The sequence below is a fragment of the Prionailurus viverrinus genome, chromosome B1 (assembly GCF_022837055.1).
Source record: "Prionailurus viverrinus isolate Anna chromosome B1, UM_Priviv_1.0, whole genome shotgun sequence".
NCBI classification, from domain to species: Eukaryota; Metazoa; Chordata; class Mammalia; order Carnivora; family Felidae; genus Prionailurus; species Prionailurus viverrinus.
In genome coordinates this window covers 7,897,647-7,917,593 of record NC_062564.1, presented here as the reverse complement: position 1 = coordinate 7,917,593, position 19,947 = coordinate 7,897,647, and positions in this window count along the sequence as shown.

The window sequence follows — 19,947 nt, the reverse complement described above, 5'->3', positions numbered from 1 at the left end:
TTATCAATACCCGTCTTTTTGGCTGGAATGTCAAGCCATTATTGACTTCTGGGCCTATCCTGGTATATTATAATGAACATGAGCCATGTTTTCTTACTTTTTGGTAATTCAGTTTACAATATTGAAGCTCAGCTTAGTTTCAAAGTGCCAGATGGCAACTAATTGCCAATAATTTATTAAGCAAATACCATGTAATATACAGAACTAGAATGTGGGAATCATAAACAGAACTAGAATGTGGAGATCATAATCTGGGGCCATGTTTTTAAATGTATACTGATTACATATTTCTATGGGGATAATTTTCTAAAATGATGCCCAAATATCTTGCAAGATGCTCAGCACTGGAGTTTTTTCTCAGTACTTTTTTGTTTGTTTTACACAGTTATAGCCAAGCTTCGGGAGGCAGTGTTGAATTCCGGTACCCTGAATTTCTGGTCCTGCACATCCAAAATTTTGCTTTGCTATCGCTTTGGTGTTACTTTTGGATGCCTTCTTTTCTTTCCTGACCCAGTTAATCACCAAGTTCTCTCAGTTCTACCCCCAAAAGCCTATGGCGTTCATGGACTTTTCTCAATTTTTCCTTCCACTGCCCTCGCCACGGCCAACCCCATCTCCACCGGACTGCCCTCTGGTTCCCCGCCTGCCCTGACTCTATACACACCGGCTGAAATTACCCTCCCTTGCTTTTATTAAAGCCCCTCGATCGCTTTTGTGAGCGTCCGTCATGGGAAACCGCGCTAAGACGGACTCGGGAGGTTTCGGCAGGGGGAGCTCTCAGGCCCCATCGCCCTAAGTCCACTGCAGACCCAACCGGAAGAGATGAACTTCACCTTCCACAGACGTGACCTTGCACGCGGAGGCGACTCCACTCCCTCGGAGGGATCCCCGCAGGACCACAGCTCCGCGGCCGAGAAGCCACGGCACCTCGATCCCCCCGTAGTTTCCTGCCACGGACTTGGGGAGGCACCTAACAGCCTTCCCGGTGTGCCCCCTTTCTCCCTAGAAAGGCGCGCCTCTCCTTCGTTCCCTGCGACTTGCTAGGGTTTGGCCGCAGCTGGTCTGTCCGGGAATGCGATTCTCTTTTATTCCCCAATAAACCCATCTTCTGCTGGTAAGATAAGGGGCGGTTTTTCTTTTCAGGTTAGCACTTTTCATCCAGTTCAGAATAAGCTCCGTCGCCCTAAGATGTGGCACTTGGGGCTCCTCGAGCAGGAGTCTGGGAGCAGAGGGGTGTAGGAGGGAGCTCCAGGGCAAGTGTCTGTCGGGAGGACTGACAGCTGCAGATGGTGAGCAGGCCGCGGGGTCGCCCGGAGATCCCCACGGGCAGTCGATGGCACGTGGCCGCGCCCACTGTCCGCGGCGCGGAACCAGTGGCCCTCCCACCGCCTTGGTGGCAACTCGTGCCGGACTTCCCCTCGGGCTGCAGGCACAGGTCCCAGAAGCCACAATATTCGTTGCCACAGGACCCGTCCCTTCCCGCCTGTGCCTGGAAGACTCCACGTGGCCGGCTCTCTTCCTGTCCGGGTCTCCGCTTCTATCACGCTCTCCAGCAGCTGTCCCCTCCCTTCCCTAATTATGGCTCACCCGTTATCACCGTTATTTATTTTTTGGTCGCATTTATGTCCCACATTGCACTCATCACAGTGTCTCTTAAATTATTATTCCGCTTCTCCACAGGAGTATAAGCTCCGTGACAAAAGGGACACCTGTTTTGCTCACACCTGTCTTGCTAATATGTCACATAGTGCTGGCACAGAGCAGGCACTTAATACGTTTTTATTGAATGAATGAGTATAAGTCTTCAGCGCGTTTTTGCACTAGGGAAGCTTCCTGATCGCCCAGCTCAGACTGATCAAACTGGCTGGCCGTGTCTCAGTCAGAGGCTAAAAGCTGCGGTAACAATTTTAAAACGTCAGTGACTTAAAACTGCAAAGGATTGTTTCCTGCTCGCCCTGTTGGTCCCTGCCGGGGAGATGGGAGGTCCGTTTTGTATTGTCTTCGTTCAAGTTCGCAGGCTACACGAGGCTTATTTCTTGGCTTCTGTATTCGCCCAGGCAAGAAAGAGGGAACGTGCTGAATGATGCACGGGCACCACAGGCTTTTTGCTAGAAGGGACACACATGTGCTCACATATCGCCGATCAAAGCAAGTCACACGTTCGTGTTCAGCCCAAAGACGATGGCAAAGGTCAGCTTTGGTCTTACAGGGTAAGAATGTTGCATCCACACGACTCCTGAAACAGAATGCTACGGGCACCAGTGACAGTCACAACAAAGTTTATTACAATGAGAGGCAAGGCCGACCGATCGGGACCAACACTCTTGATAAGAGTGCGGCCCCGAACAGCCGGGGTACAGAGTTTTTATAACCGATCACATCGTTTAATCATCACCTGGGAACAGAACGAAGAAACAGGTTCCAGATGAGTAAGAAACAGTTGCCTAATGAGGTGTTTACTTTAGACTTTCTGCCTCTAAGTTGCAACCAGTGGATCTCCTTGACCTTGGCTTTGATGCTCTTTTCTTTGAACTTTTGTTTCCTTCATTGGTGAAGCCTGATTTACAAGGGTATGAGGCGTAGTTTACCAGAGCAAAGCAAGGCTGTTATCTCTTAACCTTCAGTGTCAACACAAAGCTGTTATTTTTCAAGCTAAGCATTAGCCCTACACTACAATTTAACCCTTACAAGAAGATGATGTCAAAAGAAAATGTCTATTCAATCTGCTTGCAGCAATAAACTCAAGTTTTGCCCTTTGTGATGAAATTCTATTTTTATCTCTGGGAGGTCACATTACGTATGACACCTCTGGGTACATTACAGAAAATTATTAATGAGATGCCATCATGTGGCAAAAGTGAGCCTGCTTGACATAACCCATCACTGATGCTAAAATCTATGGAAAAAAATAAGGAACTTGAGAAAACCCATTGATATCTGAGAATCACTCCAACAGGAAAAAAGAAAACCTGCTTTGTGAAATACATTTGCAGGGGCGCCTGGTTGGTTCAGTGGGTTAAACATCTGACTCTTGGTTTCGGTTCAAGTCATGATCTCGCAGTTTCGTGAGTTCAAACCCCACGTCAGGCTCTGTGCTGGCAGCACGGAGCCTGCTTGGGATTCTCTCTCTCCCTCTTTCTCTGCCCTTCCCCCACTTGCACTCTGTCCCTCTCAAAAATAAGTAAACTGAAATACATTTGCAAAATTACTCCAAGAATGCCTAATTTTGTCTCAAAGCTGGATTGTAACAAACAATGATTTTTAGCATTTGGATTGCCAGAAAATGTAGTTTGTGGCATTATTTCTTTTATGCCTCAATTGAGTTTAAGGAGTTTGTGGCAAGATTCTTTTCCAAGTTATCATCCATCGACTCTGTGTGTGTGTGTGTGTGTGTGTGTGTGTGTGTGTGTGTGTGTGTGTTTGCATGTGTACTGCCAGGGATATGACATGCATTTCAGGGATGCTGTAGCGATGATTAACACTAATAATACATCAAAGCAACTTTATTAAAATTACAAGAATTATTACAGTACTGTCTTACTAGAAATGCACAATATTGTTGCCATTAATTATAACAATAAGTAAATTAACGATGGAGCTATCCCTATCAATGAGTTGTTCAAGGGCAAGACAGAAACATGAAAGAAACAGATTAAAAACAGAGTTTGATATGTAGGTGTGCAGTTACCGGAAAGCGTACTTGGCTGAAGGAAATTTAAATGATAATTACAAGGTCACCTCACACAATTATCCAAGGCCTATAACATAAATCTGATTATCACACTTCGCCAGACATTTATTGATGAAACAAATCAACACTCCACTAAAACTAAATGCATCTTGGCCCAGCGAGACATTAACTGATAAAGTCAGCATCATGACTTTATGTAGTAAAGGCCTCAAGTAAAGTAAAAGTAAAGAAGTAAAAGGCCTCAAGACTTTATATATAAGACAGTTTCTAAAATGGAGTGTTGCGGGGTAATTAATTAATGCTCAGTACAATTAAACTATTGAGTAAAGTTGCTCCCTGTTTGGCAGAGGGACTTGATTATGGTAATTCTTTGCTGTCAATCTATGAGGATGTATTTTTAGATCTACATGCAGATGTGAAAGAGAAAAATGGGTCAGCAACTGACGATGGTCTTTATGACTCATAACCAGTCAATAAATATCTTTTTTTTGGCTTTACTAATCATAGCAGTTTTAAGAATTCAAAGGCTACTCTTTATCTTCTCGACTTTCTTCAAATAATGCTCATTTTTATGTTTATCCTTAGGAAACTATAAATCAAAATTGGGGCATCATTTCCATTGAGTAGTTTGAGCCTATTGAGTGTGTTTTGTCATAAGATAGAGGAACGTAGGTTCCATGAGGGCAAAGACCATCTTATTCAGCACTGTATTCTCAGTGATTATTGAGGGAAAAAAATGCCTCAAGTATTTTTAACTAACTTTATGTCAGAGGACTTAGGCATAAATATTTTAATAAGTATTATTCGCTTACTGAGACACATAAGGCTTTTGCTTCATAGTTTCATTGTGTTTGGAGAACGCCCTTAAAAAGTAAAAAGAAAACATTGGGCATAATTTCTCTGCTATCCTGCCAATCCTTTAAGAACTCCTAAATGTTCTTAACATTTAACATTGAATCTTTGGAAGGGAATACTTCTCCTGATGCCTTTTTTCCCAGGTGCAGGGACTCAAGGGATCTCTCTCTCCAAAGCTTTACTGACTTCCCCTCTTTACCATCCCTGCACTGAGTGACTAACCCGATTGTCAAGTGTGGGGAGAAGAATCCGGACATGCTCGTCTCCATTCGATGTTCTTCTACCTCTTAGGAACCAGCCTTCTACCAGAAGGAGGCAGTCTCTGCTATTCCCCCAGGAGCAAGCTCTTCCCTGCCTCGGGAGCAGTCTGCTTCGGTCCAGAACTGCCACCAACTAGGTGGGTACATTTTCCGAGTTCTGATAGTAGAGACAAGACTCAAATGGATAGTATTCTGCAACCTAAGCTTTACTGGTAATAAAGGTAATATTTTGACCTCGTCTTTGCTATCATTTGTCGTCTTCCTGTGGGAGGGATAAAGGTGTTAATTATCGAACCCCCTCAGGACTTTATCATTGGTTACGTTAGCCAGAATCACGGAGGAGTAAGTGAAAAGGAATAAAACCTAACATGGAGTCATCAGAGTCCGGGCTTGGGGTTTGGACTTGAACATGTTTTCATTTCGTTTGAAATCTAAAGAAAATAGAGACAATCCACCTTGTCTTTATACCAATGCAGCTGTAAAATCTAATTTTTGGTATTTTAAAATATTTTTTTCTTATTTCATAGAAGGGGGTCCCAGAAGGCAAAGCGCCCAGGGCACACAAAAGGCATAATCCAGCCCAGCCTGACGGACCAGGGAAGATTTTATTAAGCTGGGCAGACGTCTCCAGTGGTGCCGTCAACTTTTCCTGCCCTGACCGAAGTCAAGCTGGCTGTGGAGAGGTTACCCCGATTGGCACATGCAGCGTATGGCCTCTCTATTCTGTCCACGGATCGGTGCCTGCCCCTAATAGGGGCAGACTTGCGAGCGTGCCAGGCTCTAATAAACAGCCCTCGCACAGCGTCTTTCTGAAGCAACAGCACAGGGCCATCGGCAAAGGTGCCATCTCAGGGTAGAGGCTGCTCCAGCTCGCCCTGGAGGTACATTTGCAGGTACATTTGTGGAGCGTGGGGCCTCGGGGGTTGCTAAGGGGCCAAGAGCTGGAATGAGGGTTCATTATAGAGAAATACATCTCACTGTGTACCGCCCTTTGATTTTATTATTTTTTCTCTTTTTAATGCTCATTTATTGTGAGAGAGAGAGAGAGAGAGAGAGAGAGAGAGAGAGAACTTGAGAGCATGTGCACAACTGGGGAAGGGGCAGAGACAGAGAGAGAAAGAATCTCAAGCAGGCTCCACACTATCAGTACTGAACCCCACGTGGGGCTGTATCTCACCAACCATGAGATCATGACCTGAGCCAAAATCAAGAGTCAGACACTTAATTGACTGAGCCACCCAGGTGCCCCTGCGTATAGACCTCTTAGATCTTAGAAGGCAGAATATATCTATTGCATTTTGAATGCAGGGTAGCTGACTGCTTTGCTTCCACAATACACTAGTAAGCTTCTAGAATTAAAATTGGGATGCCCCTAATTCTTTTTTTCCTTTTTCAGGTTTTTATTTAAATTCCATTAGTTAACATACAATGTAATATTAGTTTCAGGTGAATTTAGTGATTCAACACTTCCATACATCACCTGGTGCTCATCACAAGGGCCTCCTTAGTCCCCATCACCTATTTCACCCATCCCCCTTCCCCCCTCCCCTCCCCTCTGGTAACCATCAGTTTGTTCTTTCTAGGTAAGAGTTTGTGTCTCAGTTTCCTTTCTGTTCCCCCCATGTTCGTTTATTTTATTTCTTAAATTCCACATATGAGTGAAATCATATGGTATTTGTCTTTCTCTGACGGACTTATTTTGCTTCGCATCATGGTCTCTAGCTCCATCTATGTGGAGTGACAAAATTTCATTCTTTTTGATGGCTAAGTACTATTCCTGTGTGTGTGTGTGTGTGTGTGTGTGTGTGTGTGTGTGTGTGTACATACATACATACATACCATACCTCCTTTATCCATTCATTAGTCAGTGGACACTTGGCTTGTTTCCATAATTTGGCAATTGTTGATAATGCCGCCATAAATATCGGGGTGCATGTATCCCTTCAAATTAGTATTTTTGTACATTTGGGTAAATACCTAGTAGTGCCATTGCTGGATTCTTGGCTAGTCCATTTTTAACTTTTTGAGGACCCTCCACCATGCTTTCCAGAGTGGCTGCCCCAGTCTGTATTCTCACCAACAGTGTAAGAGGGCTCCCCTTTCTCCAGGGATGCCCCAAATTCTCCACTTCGGCGCAAGCTGGACTGTGAAAGAGTAACCTTGAATTCGTGTGGCTTGTCCACAGGATCAAGTATAAAAATATTCAAAGAATCAATGGATAAACTTCAAAATAATGTGGTAGAAATCAAAGTGGGGGAAAGAGAGTATCTGGAGAAATTTATATACACCTCCCTAAGCCTCTCAGGGAACAGGCATTAAAAATCCCCAAAGCAGCTTTCGGTTTGGGGATTTATTGATTTTCCAGTCGGAACAAAATGTAGAGAACTTGATTACTACTTTCTTTGAGATACAAGGTTCTTAAACTGTGGCGATCCTGCAAGAAAAGACAGTGACGGCAGCCTTTGAGGCGAAAGACTGAAAATACCTGCTTACGACGGAGCTTGGAGGCCCTATTAGCACAGAGAGCTCACTCAACACAGCACGTTGAGGGCCAGAAATGTGACGCTGTGAAGGGAAACGCACATTACAGTGTCCTACGAGATGGGAAGAAAAGCACCCCGAATAAGACGCGATGACTGGAGCTGTCTCCACCGCAAATTTCAAATCTTACAGAGAAACTTCAGTGTCACAGGTACCCCTCTCTGAGAGAGGAGATAGTATGCATGGGTGGACTTTCCCTGCAGATACAGTAAGTTCCCGGGTTCATGGCACCCAAGTTGAGCTGCTACTGACAAAACTCTTTAAGTTCACAGCTGTGGGTGCCGTACAATTGGTATTTTTTGATAGTCAATCTGGTGAAGATAAAACCCAGATTTTTTTTTTCATCTACTCTCCTACGCTCAAATATGATTGAGTTTCTGCCGTGGCTTTTTGGCAATACTGATACTGGATTCTAGAAACGTAATTTTTCCCGGGATAATCGCCAGGAGCAGGGAATTGGTTTGTGTTCTGCATTTGCTGGGCATGGGGCTAGAACTGTTGATGATCTTATCCGCGCCCTAACTCTTTGAACTTGTTGATCCGTGAGGAATATCAGAGACTTGGCATTGAGCTAATGGGACTTTTGATGCCCTGAAAGTATTCCAAGGGAGGACCCGGGTCAGGGCTGTCGCAGGAGTTCCAGCTGTACCCCGTTCCCGACAACTCTTCCAACTGGGCTGAGCAGAATGAGAAATTAGTAAAATCATGTTCGGATCTTAATTTATCTTGAGATCTTTCTTTCTCTTCTTTCTTTTTCTTTCTTTCCTTCTCTTTCTTTCTTTCCTTCTCTTTCCTTCCTTCCTTCCTTCCTTCCTTCCTTCCTTCCTTTGAACTGGAAAGTCACAAGAGCTAATGATTTTAATTTTGGACTCCAACTCCTTTACATGGACATGCTAACGGGTCCCTTTTTAAAACCTGTAAAGTCCAACAACGTATTGAAAACTGTGCCGAACAAATGTGCATCTTAACAAATTATTATGAAGTGGTAACCCAGATTCAAGAAACGGGACATTGCTCTTCCCATGTACATTTTTTTGTCAAGCCCCCTGCCCCAAAGCTAACTACTAACCTGGTAAACGCCGCCTGGCCATTCTTCATTACACGCTCACGACCTAAGTGTGTATCCCTAAAAACAATGGTCAATTTTGCCTGTTTGTGAACTTCCCATAAACGAAATTACACAGCGCGTTTTTGGGGGTAGAGGGAATCACTACCTCGACGTGATGTTCGGGGGAGTAATACAGGCACAGACTGCAGTTTATTTTCATAATGTACTAAAGGCCCCGTTCACTGATGATCTGACTGAGCGGAAACCAGATGGTGTCCATCGGGTGGCTGTAGCTATTCAGCCTCAGTGTGCCCATCGCAGACGCCAAAATGGATGTGGTCTCTCCACTCAGTGGGTCAATTCAATCCCACTCTTGTTGTTCCGGCCAACCCTCCCCTGGATGAGCCTCATTAGCTCCTTTATGGATTCTTGGGCCATGGCCAATGGCCTAGCCATGCGTTCTGCCACTTACAGGCCGGCATCCTGGCAAATTTGACGCTCCTCTTTGAGGCCGCAGATGATGGAAGCAAATCATGCTGGTAAATGAACCATCTGGGTCACGGATGTAGATGCCCGTTGTACGGGCTCATTCCGGTGAGCCCCACTCAGGCTGCCCGTCTCCAAACAGTGCTCCCCGGATCCGTCATCGCCCCCAACGCGGCAACACGTGGACCATAACACAGTGGGTGGAAGTGAAATACTCTTGTCTTTTGGCAGAGGCTGACCCTCCATCGGACTTGTGACTCCTGTCCGAAGTTCACTCATTTGTCCCCCAGGTGGGGAGGCTGCATGGCCTGGGGCGTGCCCCACCCCCTCCCGCCAGACTGACCACATTAGGGCTTTGACCCCCTCCTGGAGCCATCAGGGGGGCTCCACCACTGGTCACATTTTTTTTTTTTCTGTTGATGTTATTTTCTGTTTGTCTGGTCCGATCGGCTAACCACTGTGGCTCTTGAAGCTCCTCTGAGCCACGTGTTGGGCTTTCTGGGCCATTTTCAGTCAGTCTCTCAATGGTGTGCTTTTTATCACAAAAGCTACGCCACAATAGATGCGCAGTCGAAGTATTGGATGAAGCTTCCATGCCCCCCCCCCCCATCTACCCACATCTGATCCTGTTGGAACAGCTTCCTCAGAAATAAACTAATAAAGGGGCACCTGGGTGGCTGTGGTCTTAATATCGGCTCAGGTGGTGAGTTCCAGCCCCATGTCGGGCTCCATGGGGACAGCACAGAGCTGTCCCTCTCTGCCACTCCCCCACTCCTTCTCTCTCTCTCTCCCTCTGTCTCTCAAAAGAAATAAATAAACTAAAAAAATTCTGACTTTACCTGTCACACTTCTTCCTGATCCACACACCCGGGTGAGGCAGACTGGTCACACGGCATGTGGCTGTCTCCAGAAAAGGGCCATCCTCTCCCAGCTGCTTCCAGGCTAATAACCAGAATGAAAGGAGTTGGTGGTTACACAGACACATTTCCCACTGATCATTCCTAGGCATAACGCACCTTCCCCTCCACTAGCGGTCAGCCTGGTGAGGACTCTGAGAGAAGACAGGATTCAGTAGGCAGGGAGGGAAAGATTAGGGCTTGAGGTCCCTGGGTGGGGAAAAACGCCTATTTTGAAACAATGCTGGGAGTGTCTGACCACAGCAGGTCCCCTCCGGCATAAGGTTCCTCTTAAGACTGTAACAGACCCCACCCACTCCCCCCTCAGGTTCCCCTCTGGAGTTTGACAAAAGACCTAAGTACGGCCATAGACCACCCCTCATACAATGGAAACGAGCCGATCAGAATGGGCAACCCAGCACCCAGAGCTATCAAGCCGATAAGGGTAGGACGTGAGCAGGAACAAGGGGGAAGGGAAGTGGGAGGCCCGACCAGAACCTTATAGGACAGGGACCCTTGCCTGTAGCCCTCCGGCATTCACCGCATTCACTTTCGAATGCCCCCTCTCTGTAAAGAGAGCGTTCCCACTATTCTTCCTTTCTGATCTTATACTCTAATAAACTTCTGCCTGCTGCTCATTTTGTGCCCACCTCTTAATCCTTTGAAGCAGCGAGACAACGAATCCTGGCTATGGCGGTAAAAAATCCTGCAACAGTACTTCCTTCTGGTGGCAGCCCACCCAGAGTGGGCCCCTGGATATTCGAACTTAATTCCAGTTGAGCCACCCGCGTGCATTTCATTTTGTGGAGTGACAGGACCCTAGATCACGAGGACGGGGATGACTGGTTGTGGACAGTGCTCGCCACGTCCCCACTATAAGGCCCACATAGGCTGCACTTTGAGATGGAACAGGTTACTCTGTGCTTTACAAAAACTCCCTCATCCCTATTGCATCTGATGCTTCTGGACAGAAGGTCTGAGGGTAAGCAGAGGATAATTGAAAAAAAAAAAAAGGGTGTGAAGTTTCAGCTATTAGAATGGAGTCAGACCATCGGTACGGCAGGGGAGGGGGAACACCTTACACCCTGGGAAGTGCAGGAAGAGAAGGAAGTTGGTAATCTTTGCCCCAGAGCCTTCCTCACAAATAAAAATGGCCTGTTTCAACTTTCCCAAACTGTTGAAGGCACTTTCAGCTTCATGGATGGCTGGTCTGGTGCCTCCAGCCGCGTGTTTCTAAGCACAATGTGATCACCATCCCCTTAACCGTAAGTCTGCTGGAAACAGTAGGGGATGGCTTCGACTCCTGTACCTCCCTGTCAATACCTCTGATGTCTTTTGTATTCCCACGCCCCGTGGGCATCACTCAGTTTTCCATGGGGTGGGTGATTGCTAGCGGTTGTGGTACGGACAAACTGGACAGGTTTCATTGATCATTCTCAGACAGTCTCCTCAAAAGGAAGGACCAGGCTCAATTATCAAACTAAACTGGGAACCCTAAGACTTGCTAGCCGTTGGGAGGCCATGTTCAAGGCGCTGGCTACCTAAGTTCCCCTCCCCTCAAGTAATGTAGGGATCACTCGGGGGCTGCCCAACAATTAGAAACAATGATTTCTTTCCAAGGGCACCATGGGAATCCTCGGGATGGTACAATTAGCGTAGAAGCCACGCATTCACCTGGCTCCCTCCTCAAGTCAGAATGGGTCACACTTAAGGAATGAATTAGAAAACACCACCAGTAGATCACATAGCCCTCAAATTGTAAGCAGAATGGGTTAGGGGTCCCCGGAGAAAGCAAGATGACATGTAGCTTTCTTCACTTAGGAAAAGTCATTTCAGGCCTTGGCCATCTTGTGGTCTAAGTCTGACTGGCACTACATGCCCACGCCATGTCTCTCACACAACTTCCTGGGACTTGCATGGAAATTGTGGAGGAATAGATTTCAGTAGTTAATGATTTTAAGGGAACGAAAGAATATAAGAACAAACAGCCACTATCAGGCCAGGAGATAACCTAATCATACCAGGGGCAATAAATCAGTGGTAAAACTCCGACTGCTGTTTTAAAAGCAAAGATTGACCTTACGCACATTCTTGAGTTTTCTTTGAGGGATTTAAATCCCTTTGAGCACTCAAACACCAGACCAGTTGGAGCCAGAGAACTGATATTGACCCTCGCTGACCCTCACAACTCCCATCAGCTAAGACCTGGACTCTGTCACCATAGGTGATTTTTGCCCCAATTCCATGCTGAAGTCCCCATTATGTAAGCCCCTTCATGAATATGCATGCACTGTTAGCTTAAAATGTCCCCAGTTTCATTGTTTAAGGAAACACTGCTTTGGGAAATATTCCCAGTGTTCTCCTTTACTTATTACAAGTAAAACCCTTCTTTTTCCAACTCTTGGCTTGGTTGTGTCTTTTGCTTTGACAGCCACCAAGAGGCAAACCCAGTTTCGGGTAACAAGATGACTGCAGAGATCTCTCCAAAATGGGGCTACCCTTGATTACCTGGAGATGCTCCCACAAAAATGAGAGACTCCTTATTTATGCATAGTCTGAAGGTAATTTTCCCTACAACTGCTTTGAAAAAAGATGGTTCAAAATTTGTCTCTAACTTTAGCTAAAGCGATCAACAAAACTACCTCTGCACAAGAAGGCAGGCATTCATGGCTTACGGGAGTTTTTCAGCTGCTTGGGTCCGGGACTCTAGAGGGAATGGTTGACATCGGTACTGCAAGATGTTCCGCATCCCGCTGCTTGGGGTCTTGTAAATAGTAGCCTTATTTACATGTCGTGTGAGAGAAATTGGATGGATTGGGTCCCAGCCTTTGTCAAGGTTTCCGTTGAGTCTTCAGATCAGTCACAGTGGCCGAAAGAGTGACGTGCTCTTGGGAGAACCAGCCAGAAGCCAAGATGGTATAGAAATGAAGGGTGAAGATGTTGGCATACAATTTTCCATGGGTCTCTTGAGTCTGTGCTCTTCTTCCAAGCAGAGGTACTTGCTGCTTTTTCTCTAGACTCTCCTTTAAAGGACGTTTGTATAGTAAATAGCCTTGGGAAATAGAGATCAATGTCTTTTTTTGGAGCAGAGGGCAAGTTTGTGCATAGCATGATATAATGATAATAGTCTCTCTTCAGGGCGAAGTTTAGTCCGGCTTACTGCCCATCACAAAAGATTTGGACTGCTAAAGCCTGGAGTTCCTCAGCTGTGACACAAATCCACTACACGTGCGGCGCATACCTGGGCCCCTCTGTGTTGTCCCTGAGGGCCTTGGAGGCAAGAGGAATTGATGCAAATACTCTATTCTTGTCCCCTGACCTGAAATACAGTCTTTGACCCAGGAGGCTCATGTGGTGATGTCAGCAGCCAAGAAACTACGGCGGGCTTACTTATTACACGGCAAGTCGAATAATATCTCAGATCCTTCATAGTTCTGGATGAGGAGGATTTTTTGTTTTTTTCAATTAGCCTGCTTGGGAGCCATCGGGCTTCCGGAATTTGTGGATGGATACCTTTTATAAGTTTTGGGATATTCTCAGCTGTTGTCTTTCCAAATTTCGCTTCTGATCATTCTCTCTTTCCTAACACCTTGATTAAATATATGTTAGATTTTCTAATTCCATTCCTCTTGTGTTTTCTTTTGCCCCTTTCATCCTGGATGGTTTGTACTGACTTGTCTTCAGATGTGGTAACTTTCTCTTGGTTGTATCTAATCTGTTGGAACACCACCTATTGAGTTCTTAATTTCAGGTACTGTGTTTTGTAGTGCCAAGACATCTATTTTTTTCTATTTTCTTTTTAAATCTGTGATGTCCTTTTTAAAGATCCCAGTTTCTTGCTGAGATGTTGAAGTTTGACTTCTATCTCTATCAGCTTAATATAATACCTGACACATACTACGTTTCTGGAAATTTCACTCTTCGAATACCTATGGGTCTGTTGTTTGTGCTGGTTTCCATTCATATTCATAAATCTTTTCGTGGTCCCCTATTTTTGAGTGAGTGCTAGATACGTATGAAGGAAAATCTTATCTTGGCTTCACAGACCTCAGCATTAGGCATGTTCACGTTTGTTTATCTTTGAGAAATACCTACAGAGCCCCCTACTGCCTTTGGAGACATTACCGTCTAAGGCCAGGTGGGGGAGCTCGCCAAAGCACACTACGTGGAAAGGTCACCAGGCCAAGCTGAGGCAATTTCCAAGGAAAACGAAGCCAAAATGTTAGGAAAAGCTGAGGCCTGAGAATGGTCAAGACAAGGAGGGAATAGAAAACGCTGAATTAATGCTGAGGTTGGTGGTCCAATGAAGGCTTCTCTTGACTTTTTGATGATTTCACATTCTGGGCATCTGACAAAGAAAAGAACAAAACAAGTTGCATAATTTCGAGAAAATCTATTGTTAAAAACTGGATAGCTAATCGGTTTCAAGTCCAGACTGAGTCAGCTAATGTTTCACGCGTGACAGCAAGGACCTCATCTGCCCTGTTCAGCACTGTGTTCCAGTGCCCAACAGAGGCCGGTGCCCAGTGCACGCCCAGGCGGCGGGGGTTGAACAAAAGAGGCTTTTCTTGCCTTGCAAAACCCAGGAGGCGGCTGTGGATACTTAGCAGTGGGAAATTGGAATTCAGTTCTTGCCGGAGGGCGAGCTTGTTTATTATCTTAGAAAAGGCAGTGAAATCAGAGGCTCACTAGGTAAGACGTCGCCTTTCAAAGGAAATCAAAATCCTCATACACCTTGACCGGTCTGGGACGGATCTAGTGTCCTGTGTTACAGGTAAGAGGACAGGCTCGGGGGTCAAGGAACTTGCCCGAACGTGACAGCTTTCGACTAGAACCGCCGGGCCTTCCCAGACCTCGCCCTGGCACTTTGCACCCACCGCCTGGCCCGGTTTATCCCCGGACGTATACAACGTCAGCTGTTAGACACTCATCACATGACATGGCTTTCAGTTGGCCAGACAGCTTCCACTGTTTTCAAATCCCCACTTGGTCAACTTTAGTTGGTTCGTGGGGCCAGTCCAGGGTCCTAGTAACATATAACAAAATACGTTTTGCCTTTACTATTCTTAATATCATTGCCATCACATCACATCTTCAGGTAAGAGTTTACATTTCCGGTACCTTCGTTTCTTCACACAGGAACCATGGATTCCAATAGGAGATGAGCTTTATTTCTAAGACTCAAAGTACCTGCTCTCTTCCCTGTGTATCCAAAACTTTTTTTTTTTTCCTCCAACTTCCTCAGTGTAATATTAATTGTCTTGAGACGTGTTATTTTGTAACTTGAACGTCTACGTTACGCCTTGAAAACTCAAACCAAAAAATGAAATCCCACAGAAGGCCAGAAATGTCATCAGTATATCAAAACTTCGTCACGAGCCTGGGAAAATATATAAACTATTACAAAATATTTGCGATGAACATATTTCTTTGGAAGTTATAGCTATCCTTCATACCTTGAAACAAAAATGTATCCTTTATTTTGTATCTAACATTGGTTATGAATACCGGTTGTAGAAAAGGGCACACTGTCTAACACTGGGGGGAATCTGTTAGATTTATTTCGTATAAGGAGATGTCTGTTGTTGGTAGACAGGATAGTACTACTGGAAGCTGGACATTCAGTTTAAAAAGCACACAGCAAAATTTTAGTGCCTATTAAGAGCGGCCACTTCGTCTCCGCTCATCGTCTCGCGGTTCGTGAGTTCAAGCCCCACACTGGGCTCATTGCTGTCAACGCAGAGCCCGCTTTCGATCTTCTGTCTCCCTCTCTCTCTGCCCCTCCCCGCTCATGCTCCTCCCCCCCACCCCACTTTCTCTCTCGAAAACAAAGAGGTAAATAAATGAATAAAAGAAATCATAATAATGTAGTTAATATTTGCTGAGCTCTTATGCAGCATTTAAACCACACATCAAATGAGAGAGATGCTTTTATAATGGGGCTCATAACCGCAGGCAAAAAAAAAGATTTGAAAAGACAGCAGATAAGGCAGTACCTATGCAGTCAAAGAAACTGGAATCTTAGGATCCTAAGGGTGTCATCCACAGACTCCAATTTTATTAGCCAAATTGGCCACAGCCCAGAGAAATCAATACACTTGACCTCTTTGAAGAAATGATACTTATTAATTCCCAAAAGCGTGTATATAGAGAAATGCTTGAGGCAACACTGGTACCTCATCGTACTTCTAATGTATCCCATGCTTTGGCTCTTCAAAATGAGGCCACGAGGCCACGGTGAAAGGCTTCTTTTTAAGTGGTCTTGAAATAGATGGTTTGTCCACATGAGACGGGTAGAACAAAATCTTAGTACCAAAGACGTGGGTGAGGCCCATGAGCTCTAACTCGGCGAAATACGCAAGTATTTAGCCAAAGACTATTTATAACCCAAACATGGCACAAATGTGTGCTGTTAATCACAAGATGGGATAGATTGGGGGGGGGGGGGGACAGTGAGCCGATGGCACGACATGAACGTTTCAGCTCTAACCTGTGAACAGTGACGCGAGAAGAACCGTAGCAAAAACAAAACAAAACAAAACAAAACAAAACACTGTTGGAATCCCAACACTTCACTTCAAGAGGCGTAATCTCGTGCCAATGACTTAGGCTCTTCAAGTTTCTGTGTCTTCGTTTGTTGCACAAAAGGAATAATGATACCGACGCCTCATCATTCTTTGTGATGCCTCCAGAACATAGAAGTGTATCAGGACTTTTTCAGTAAAAGCGAGGGAAACCTCAACTCAAATTGGTTTAATTAACAACAACCAATTTATTTCATATTACCATCATATTCAGCGGCTTCCGGTGCAGCTGGATCCAGGTACATATTCAAATGAAGGTGCCAGGATACCACCTCTCCAAATCTGGAGAATGCTTTCCTTTGAACTGGTTTATTTCCTAGATAGGCCACTTCCTTCCCAACAAGGTGGTATCCCCTAACATCTTTAGGTTTAGATCTCGCTCTCTTGACTTACCCTGCAGAGTTTGGCTATCTCTCCCCAAACCCCTGCAGAAGTCCCAGAAACACCCTTCACTGGCTTAGTTCAGTCAAGTGTTCTTTTCTGGAAGCAGGATATTAAGTGCATGGACGGATCCTCTAAAGAATGCTGGGTTTACAAAAAACAACAAACGAACAAAACACAACAAAGAAAACTTCATTGGACTACATGAAATATCTAGAACCGTACACAGTAGGCATCAATAAGGGTACGGTACTTTAACGATAGACTACTTTTTAAGCCCTCACTATGTAGAGCTACCAGCTTCCGGCCAAGTTTTGCAGGGCCACGGACACACATGCACGACTAGAATCTGTTTGACCTAAGGCAGCCTCTAATCCGAGGTGACCACAATATGTGACCTTTACCATGACTCAATTTTTAGGATAGAGACTGTTCCAATTTTCCCCAACAAACCTGGGTAAAATCTAAGTCAATGGTAACTTGATGAGTGATATTTGGGTTTTTTTTTTTTTTTTTTTTTTTGTGGATTATCTTAATGCTAACAGAAATTACTCTTCTGTTCCATTACCCTGGAAGTATGGGTCAGGGCCAAAACCAAGAACTTATTCCTAAGTAGTACAATCAGACAGAATATAATAGGTCTCAACTAAACTGTTCCCAACTAAAAGCATAAATAATAATTAGTACACTAATTATAATCTCTATGACAGTTTATCCTTCATCGATATTTCTTTGCAAAGTGTCTATTTCCCTGAGTACAGCTTTTGGGTAACTGAAGATCAGCTAGCAGAACCTACTGAAGCGAGATAAAGCTAAAAGCAGGTATGAGTTCTCCTTAAAGATTTCAACTTGGAGTGCCTGGATGACTCAGATGGTTGAGCATTCGCTTCTCGATTTCCCCTCAGGTCATGATCCCAAGGGTCGTGGGATCGAGCCCCACGTTGGGTTCTGTGCTGAGCTTGGAGGCTGCTTAAAATTCTCCCTCTCCCTCTCTCTCTCTGTGTCCCTCTGCCCCTCCCTCTCTATGCCTCTCTCTCTCCCTCTCTCTCAAAAAAAAAAAAAACATTTCAACTTAAAGTGTAAACATTTCTGGTTTTATTTCAAATTCCCATGTATTCTAAACATGTAAAACTCCAGTGTATTCTAACATCGAAGAGATTCATTTGTCCTTACTTTTTGTCATGAGATTTCACAAAAATGAAAAAATGAAGGCTATATTTTCAATGGTATTTTAAGCACACCAGGGAGCTTTTATCTCGCCATTATCAATTTGCATACTTTGATCCTTTTGTTTTATCAGCCACCATTGACTGTCACATCTATGGACAAAAGACTTCTCAGTTTGCATGTAACGTGTACAGATGCTCATCAGAAACCCTCTCCTGGGGCTGGGAAGGTGCCTTGCTGTTGCACTGACTATTAGCAAGCTCGCTGTTTGAATTTATCCCTGTAGTTCTGTTTTTTGGAATATTAAGAATAAAAAATTTCAATCAGAGTCTTCAGATTTCTACCAGAAAATAAGGGATCCGATTTTTTTTTTACATTAATGATCACTTCAATGGGATGACTGTATTTCTTCTACATAAAAATACTTATGCTGAAGTTTATCAACTGGAAAGCACTAGGAAGAGGCTTTTTGTGTGTGCGTCCCAATGACATTTTCAATCTAATAACTTGGATCATACTGCAGCTAAGTCAAAAGACGTTAGTTCCAGAATCTCTGGAAATGAGATTGTTCTATGAGAATTTAAAGGGTAATGTGGTCACATTTGAAAGTCATTATCATATTCAGCATCCAAATGACATGAAATTGAGTCTCTGAAACACACCAAAAAAATATCAATTCACGTAGTTCCCTGAGATGCTAAGGGTTGGAGCAGGAGACATGACAGGAGAGAGGGGGGGGGGGTCCAGGGGCGGGCCACAGAGATGACTCTCCTTAGACACCTACATGGGGGAGGGGCAGAGAGCCAAGGCCTTAGAAGGGTGACAAGAGGGGGAAGCCAAGGAGCCTGCTTTGCTTTGGAAGTTGCTTTAAGGATTACTCCTTAACATGAGGTCCCCATTCCCAGCCCATTACCCTTGTTGAAACACTGAGTTCAAAGTCTCCAGTGAACTTCTTGGCCAGACCTAAGATCCTTTTTTAAGCCTCATTCTTTTCGTTCTTAGTCATTTGACCCTGTTTTGAACACTCAGTATTTCTTAAGTTTATTTACTTAGAGAGAAAGAGAGAGAGAGAGCACAGGGGAGGGGCCGAGAGTGACGAAGACAGAGAATCCCAAGCAGGCTCTGCGCTCACAGCGGGGCTCAAACCCAGGAACCGTGAGATCATGACCTGAGCTTAAATCACGAGTTGGACACTTAACCGACTGAGCCACGCAGGGGCCCCGAACACTCGATGTTTCTAATGTACTCACTCTCCACTACCCTACTCCTTGGCCTCTCTCTCTGCTACTTCTCTGTTATTTTTATTGGTTCCTGTAACCAATTCTTCACCTTGAATAATCCCCCCAATATTAGCCCAGTCATGACACATTCTCCCTTTCCTTTATTCACGTTTGTTGAGCTCACACAAGATTCTGTCTCATATAATCATCAGAACATGTATCCCCTGCCCTACTAGCTCAGGTACTAATTTAAGCACCTGATTAAATACAATCACAGACTGATCTCTCCACTGTGTGTGTGAATCCGTGTGACTTTGTCTCAATCTCTGTGTGAGTAAATCGCATTGGCTCATTTCAGATTGGAAACGCCTAAAAACAGAAAATATGAGTGGTAACTTGAGCACATAGTTTAGGGTCAGATCTATGTTCAAACTGCGCTGTTACTCATAATGAATGTGTACAGGTCACCAAAGCTCTCTGAACCCAAGTTTCTTTATCTTAAAAAACATTTTTTTTTTTTTTTAATTTTAGAGAGGAGGGGTGGGACAGAGAGGGAGGGAGACAGAATCTTAAGCAGATTCTGAGCTCAGCAAAGAGCCTGTTGTGGTGCTCAAACTCACAACTGTGAGATCATGACCTGAGCTAAAATCAAGAGTCAGGCTCTTAATCAACTTAGCCACCCAGGAGCCCTCCAATTTTCTTCATCTTTAAAATGTAGATAACAATAATAATGAGTGTGAGAGAGAATAAAATAGTAAACAAGAAGATTTATATAAAACGTGTAGCATATACTGGATTTTCAATAAATCACTTCCGCC